Raw genomic sequence first — 8,085 nt, 5'->3', positions numbered from 1 at the left:
CGTCTACAGCAATCTGATCTTTGACAAAGGCAGCAAATCTACATACTGGGAAGAGACTGCCTTTTTAACAAGTGGTGCTGGGAAAATTGGATACTCATATGCAGGAAAATGAAACTAAACCAGTACTTTTCACCATATACCAAAATCAACTCAAAATGGATTAAAGAATTAAATATACATCCTGAAACAATAAAACTCCTTAAAACATGCGGGAAACACTCCAGGAAGTAGGAGTGGGTACAGACTTCATGAATAGGACCCAAAAAGCACAGACAACTAAAAGAAAAATAAACAAATGGGATTATATCAAACTAAAAATCTTCTGCACAGCAAAAGAAACAATCAACAGAGTAAAAAGACAACCTTCAGAGAGGGAGAAAATATTTGCAAAATACATATCTGACAAAGGATTAACATCCAGAATATATAAGGAACTCAAACAACTTTACAGCAAAAAAACAAATAACCCAATTTAAAAATGGGCAAAGGAGCTGAGTAGGCATTTCTCAAAGGAAGATATACAAATGGCCAACAGACACATGAAAAAATGCTCAACCTCACTCAGCATCCGGGAAATGCAAATCAAGACCACTTTGAGATACCATCTCACTCCAGTTAGGATGGCTAATATCCAAAAGACTGAGAATGATAAGTGCTGGCGAGGTTGCAGAGAAAAAGGAACCCTCATCCACTGTTGGTGGGGCTGCAAAATGGTGCAGCCTTTATGGAAAATGGTATAGAGGTTCCTCAGACAATTACAGATAGATCTACCATATGACCCAGCTATTTCACTGTTGGGAATATACCCAGAGGAATGGAAATTATCATGCTGAAGGGATGCCTGTACTCCAGTGTTTATTGCAGCTCTATTCACAATAGCCAAGAGTTGTAACCAGCCCAAATGTCCATCATCTGATGACTGGAAAAGGAAACTGTGGTACATCTACACAATGGAATACTACTCTGCTATAAAAAAGAATGAAATACTACATTTGCAACAACATGGATGGACTTAGAAAAAATTATATTAAGTGAAACAAGTCAGGCACAGAAAGAGAAATACCACATGTTCTCACTTATTTGTGGAAGCTATAAATTAATAAATAAATAAATAAACACACAAACAAATCAAGGGGGGGCAAGAAGACAGCATAACCACAAAAATTCCTTGAACTATTTAAGTCAAGTGAACAGATATGATGTGGGGGGAGAGGGGAGGGGGTGGAGAGGAATAGGTAAAAGGGCATGGAAATCAACTACGATGTATATTGAGGAGTAAAATAAAAATAAATAAATAAATAATAAAAATTATGCCATCCTAGTGAGTGTGAAGTGGTATCTTATTCTGATTTTGATTTATATTTTCCTAATGGCTAATTATGTTGGCCATCATTATTTTTATGGGCTTTTGGCCATTTATATATCTTCTTTGGAGAAATATTTACTTAGATCATTTGTGCATTTTTAATTGGGTTATTGTCTTTTTATTGTTTAGAAATAAGAGTTCTTTATAGGTTCTTGATAAAAGTCCCTTATCAGATATATGATTCATCAATATTTCCTCCATTTCTGTGGATTGTCTTTTTGTTTTCTTAGTGGTATGCACTGAAGAACAAGTTTTTAATTTCGACGAAGCATAAATTATCTGTTTTCTTTGTTGCTTGTTATCTAAAAGGCATTGCTAATTCAATGGCACAAAGATTTATGCCTGAATATTGGGCCCTACTTTTTAAAATGCTCTTTAGCAGTGTGATATTGGAAACTAGGAACACTGAGACAACTGGCCTTAAGCCCATGGTGAGTCTCATATTGCCAGAGATCTAATTTGCTGAAACAGCTCTCTCACAACCTCATTTTGTCGACTTTGTGCATTGAATGACAAGTTTTTGTCAAGGAAGCAAGTGAGTGTATAGATTCTGGTCTAACTAGGTCAACAATAGCAAGTATTCATTCATTCACTCCACAATATTTCCTAAGGTCTTCCTGTGTGCTTGGAACTGCTCCAGGCTCTCAGGTTATAGCAATAAACAAGGCAGACAAGGTTCATGCCCTTGTGGAGCTTGTAGTTTGAAGAGAGAGGAAGTAAGTAGACAGACAGATAAACAGGTAGGGCACATATCAGATGAGTGCTTATGTCTAGAATTTGCATAGAGTGATATGATGAAACAACTGGGGAAGGAGCCAGGCAGAGGAAACAGTGCAAAGGCTCTAATTTGGGGGGAAATATACATAGCTTATTCTGGGAACACAAAGAAATCTAATGTGGCTGGAGTTTACTGGGTGTCATTGACTGAACTCCCTAGAAAGCAGAGTCTGAGCAAAAGGTTAGGCACTAACACTATATAGGGAAGTAGGACTGAGAGAATAGGAGAATGAGTCAGGAAAAGAGGGAGAGCAACTACAAGTGAGTGTGTTACACAGTTGGTCATTGCCACTCAAGTCTGCAGGGAGCACTTTGGGTTGGTAGGAGGCAGTGTGGAGGCATTACTGGAGAGATTGGGAAGAATGCAAGACAGAGGTGCTGATTTTTGGTCTTTAGAGAAGTAATGTAATGCTTCTGAAGTGGCAAACATCTCTTGAGGGTGGAGGAAGACAACTGGTGTGTTAAAAAGAAAGTCAGCTTAGTAGGCTTCCTTCTCCCCTGTTCAATGTTAACTTATCAGCATTTCTGGGTTGCATGCAAGTGGTCACCAAGTAGATGTCTGAACAGTAGCAAGAACTCCCAAGGTGGAAGGCAAGAGGCGTATGGTAGGAGATGAGGCACTAATGGGCTGAACCTGAGAGCAACCTGAAGGACTTGGAGCAGCAGCCACAGTGAGCTCTTGAGTGTGAGGTAGTGACAGAAGGAGCAGCAACCTGGCTCCATGACCACAGCAAGAGCCCAAACCATTGCTAGGTTTGCTCTAGCAAATTGGTGCCTTATCAATCTGAGGTGATGCATAAAATTTCATTACAGTGGACAAAGGATAGAGTGAAAGACAATGTGGTCAGAGAGTGGCAAGGCCAGACCACCTACTGCTTTGCAAGTCAAGATCAAGAACATAAAATTTATTCTAGTGTGAGATTTATTCTAAGAACAATGCAAAGCCATTGGAGGCTCTTTTTAAGTTTATTGTTAATTGACATACAGTAAAATTCACTTTCTTAAGGAACAGTTATGCAAGTTTTAATGAACATGTAGTTGTGTAACCACCACAACCATGAAGACTCAGAGCAGTGCCATCACTCCAAAAATGCTGCTGCCCCTTCTCATCAAGCCCTCCCCTAACCCTAACCCCTGGCAACCACTGACATGTTCTTTGTCTCTGTAGTTTTGTCTTGTCAAGAATGTCACATCAATGGAACCATATAGTATGTTGCCTTTCGGGTCTGGTTTCCTTCACTTAGCATGAAGCATGTGAGATTCATCTGTATTGTTGAGTACATCCATGGTTCATTCCTTTTTATTGTACGAATGTACCACAGGCTGTTTATTCATTTGCCAGTTGAAGGAAAGTCAGGTTATTTCCAGTTTGGGGCAATTATTGATAAAGTTACTATAAATATTTGCCTACAGTTTTTTAAAATAGAAGTTATTATTTCACTTAGGCAAAAACATGGAACAGGCATTGCTGGACCCTGTGGTAAGCATATGTTTAACTGTGTATAAAAAACTGCCAAATTGTTTCTGAAGTTGCATTCTTAACAGCAATATATGAGAGTTCTGGTTATTCTTTTTTATATTTTATTGCCAATTGAGAATTTGTATATATTTGTGGGGTTACAAAGTGATGTTATGATTTATGAATACAATATGGAATAATTAAATAAGCTAATTAATATGCCCATCACCTCAAATACTTATTTTTTGTGGTGAGAATATTTTAAATTTAATCTCATCAATTTTGAAATGTACAACACACTATTATTAACTATATTCGCCACCCTGTGCAATAATACAAGGGTACTTCAAAAAGTTCATGGAAAAATAGAATTAAGAGATAATATGAATCTTTCCATGAACTTTTTGAAGTACCCTTATAGATCTCCAAATAAAAACGTATCCCTCTGTCTTACTGAGACTTTGTATTCTCCAGCCATCATCTCTTCATTCCCCCTACCCTCGAGCTTCTGTAACCACCATTCTACTCTCTGCTTCTACGAGGTCAACTTTTTTAGATTCCACATATAAGTGAAAACGTGTGATATTTTTCTTTCTGTGTCTGGCTTATCTCACTCCAGAGGATGTTCTCCAGTTTCATCCATGTTGTAGCAAGTGACAGAATTTCCTTCCTTATTAAGGCTGAATGGTATTCCACTGTGTATGCATACCACATTTTCTCTATCTATTCATCTGTTGATGGACTCTTAGGTTGATTCCACGTTTGTCTACTTTTGCTTTTGTTGCCTGTGCATTTGGGGTCAAATCCAAAAAAATCATTGAACAGTCCAATGTCATGTTGTTTTTCCTTTATGTTTTCTTCTAGTAGTTTTACAGTTTCAAGTTTCACATTTATGTTTTTAACTAATTTTTATTTGATTTTTGTATATGGTGTGAGATAAAAGTCCAATTTCATCCTTCTGCATGTGTGTATCCAGTTGTTCCAACACCATTTGTTGAAGAAACTGTCCTTTTCTCATTGTGTATTCTTGGCACCTTTGCTGAAAATCTATTGACTGAACGTGTATGAGTTTATTTCTGGGCTCTCTGTTCAGTTGCATTGGTCAATGTGTCTGTTTTTATGCCAGTACCATGCTGTTTTAATTACTATAGCTTTTTAGTATAGTTTGAAATCAGGTAGTGTGACGCCTTCAGCTTTGTTCTTTTTGCTCATAATTGCCTTGGCTATTAGAGATTTCTTGTGGTTCCATACAAATTTCATTTACCATTTTGCTCCTCATTCTTCATTCCTGGAGACCCAACTGTCCCTCTAACATGATTATCCTTCAACCTGAAAACTTGGAACTCTCATACATTGCTTGTGAAATTATAAAATGATATAGCCACTTTGGAAAACTATTTGGCAGTTCCTCAAAATGTTACACATAGAGTTACAATAACCAATTATTCCACTTCTATGATTATACACAAGAGACACAAAAGCACATTTCCACACAAAATCTTGAACACAAATGTTCATAGCAGCATTATTCATAATAGCCAAAAAGTGGAAACAACCCAAATATCCATCAACTAATGAACAGATAAACAAAATGTGGCATATCCATACAATGGAATATTATTTGGTCATAGAAAAAAATGAAGTACTGATACATACTATAACATGGATGAACTTTATTTTTTTTTAGCCAGGAATACAATTTTATTATTTTTTAAAACAAAAAAGTAAATATTAAATAGTATCCAAATAAAAACTTAAATATTTTATATATATATTTACATTCATAAAAATAATTAGTTTTCTGGATGAAGAACTGAGGCCCAAAAGTTAACTAGATTAGTAGCTCTCAAGCTCTGCTTCATCTTAGAATCAAGGGTAGTGATGCCCAAGCCACAGTGACTAATTACACTGCGGGTGGGTCCTTGTATTATAATTTTTTAAAGCTCCCCAAGTTAAACTTGAGAACAAATGATTTAGGTCATAGTAGGTCAGAAATGAATACAATTTGTGCCATTGATTACCTTAACCCTTGCAAGTGTAGGTGAGCTTTTGCTATTTTCTTGTGTATGCTGTTTTTAATAAAAGGAAGAAGAGGTTGATCTCTTGCTCAATGTGACTGAAAAGTGAGCTGTAAAATCAGACAGGTAAGATCACAATGCTATCTAAAGAACTGGGTACACTATATTTAACCTACAGCACTAATTCTTATCCTCAGGTTCTTACTCGGTTCATCCTTGGGAATTTAAAATAAATACAAATATACAGTAACTATTCTAGACTAGTTGAATCAAAATCATTATGGGAGATACCTGAACATATGAACTTTTTAAAAAGTTCATGATTTTGATGCCTGACCCTATCTGGAGCTCTCTAGTGGTGTGCCTCATGGGATGTTCTTAACTGTATTCAGTTATACTACAGGGAAGTAGATTTCAGTTTAAGAGAAAAAACAACTTTAAAAATAATATAGAGCTACCCAGCAATGGAATGGTTTTAAAGCAGTGAGCTCTCTGTGGCTGGAAGAATAAAGGCAGAGACTGGATTATCACCTGCTGGGAACGTTGTCAAGGGGTTTCCAAATCCAATAAGCACTTAGATCACATGATATTTAAGGTTTCTTCTAATTCTTAAGTTTCCTTGGCCAACATTTGCAACAGATCACTTATAATGGATATACGTATTGCCATGAAAACCCACAATTTTATCAGAAATATAATTACTTTGTCTCTAAAACTTATTAAAATTTAATAGTGTTAATGGAACATTGCCTTGACATTAGTTTTATTGAGGGGAATACTTTTTCCCTCCTCTTCATTACTGGATGAAGGGAAAGAAAGGAAAGGAACTTCTTGCGCCCTGGGAAAGAAGAGTGTGGGAACAAACTGTCTGAATGCTCATTCCTTCCTTCCCACTAGAGAAGTGTCACACAATGGGTGATTTGGGGAGAAGGAACAGAGTCCCAGCACCTGCTGGGGTTCCTAACCTTGAGAGCTAACTTGTGTCAGAATGCAAAGATGGGCTCTGCCCCTGCAAGGCAGAGGCCTGCAGCTCTCTCTAATCAGGGAGAAATATTAGGGGGTCTAACTGGAGAAAAAGTCAACTTTGTTTTCTGTTTCAGTTTCATCACTAGTAAAGCTGATATTTTGACCTCCCTCTGACTCCATGTCTTATTTCTCAATTTGTTCCAAAGTGAATTAAATCCCACAAGCATCACAATACAGCCATAAATTATAATTGTCCATGTCTCTGATACTTGTGCTCTGAAATAGCATTCCATTACTTTTCTCAGTGAACAATTATATTCCAAAGTATAAAGTACACCTGAAATACAAAAAGAATAAAACATTATATAAAGGCCCTCTTTCTTTACTGGCATAAAAAACTTGGGAATTCTAATTGCTGAATTGTCTATCTCTAGGAAGCAATAACATTCTTCAAGTTTTCACTTTATTAGGAATAATCTTAGTCATGATCTGCAGAAGTTGGTCCTGGGCAATTTGTAGGTAAGTCTTCCTTATCTTCGTAGGATGCTCCATACCAAATACAATACAGATGTTCTTCTCTTAAATAACTAGTCAATATTTGTAATTTTTCCAGTACACTTAAATCTTCACTCTTATATTCATCCTCATCTTGTTCTTTTTCTTCTTCTTCCTCTTCTTCAGTTTCCTCTTCAAGTATCAACCAGCACCACGCCTCCCTGGGAACCTGAATATTTTTCTGGACATCCAATTGTTGACAGACTCGTTAGCTTCTTTTAAGATCTCCTTCTACTTTCATTTCATCTTGCTTATTTTTAAGTCGCATTCAAAACTGTTCTGTAGCTTTTTCTTCACCTTGGTTTTTCACGTGAATCTTTCTCCCGTAGCTTTCTAATTTTTCCTCTGCTTTCCATTTTAACAATGACTCGTGACCAATGCCACTTTTCCCTGTTTTGACATTGAGAGGAATTGGTTCAACAATACCATTTCTACTCTTGCCAAGAGCCTGACCACTTTCATATCCCACCTTTTGGAGCAAAGCAAACCCCTTGTTTTCATAGCCTAGTGCATTCTTCAACACAATGTCACGTCTTTCTTGTTCTTCTTTTAAACTCTTCTCCTATTTTTCAAATTAGCTTCCTGTTGCTTTACTTCTTTTTGATGGGTTTCTTGTATTTGCCTCAACATTGGAAATCCTGGTCTGATATCTTCTTAGACATTAATGAAAGAATCAGACATACAGTCCTCTTCTTCTGCCGTGTTCAACTTCATATGGCAATTGTATCTAGCAGCTATACCCATTGTGGACCAGTTCCCAACATGGATTAACTCTAAAAATTTCATGCTATAGCCAAAGCAATGCTGAGCAAAAAAAATAAAGCTGGAGGCATAACACTACCTGACTTTAAAACTATACTACAAAGCTATAATAACCAAAACAGTATGGTTCTGGCATAAAAACAGACACACTGATCAATGGAATAGAATAGAGAATCCAGAAA

General features: G+C 36.8%; 1 pseudogene; it reads right to left on the bottom strand.

Moving 5' to 3' along the window:
• Nucleotides 1–7,064: 7,064 nt before the first annotated feature.
• Nucleotides 7,065–7,855, bottom strand: LOC134364219 (G patch domain-containing protein 11-like; annotated as a pseudogene).
• Between the last annotated feature and the right edge of the window lie 230 nt (nucleotides 7,856–8,085).

The sequence above is a fragment of the Cynocephalus volans genome, chromosome 15, assembly GCF_027409185.1.
Source record: "Cynocephalus volans isolate mCynVol1 chromosome 15, mCynVol1.pri, whole genome shotgun sequence".
NCBI lineage: Eukaryota > Metazoa > Chordata > Mammalia > Dermoptera > Cynocephalidae > Cynocephalus > Cynocephalus volans.
Note: the sequence above shows the minus strand (reverse complement) of the source record. Positions and strands in the feature narration are given on the sequence as shown.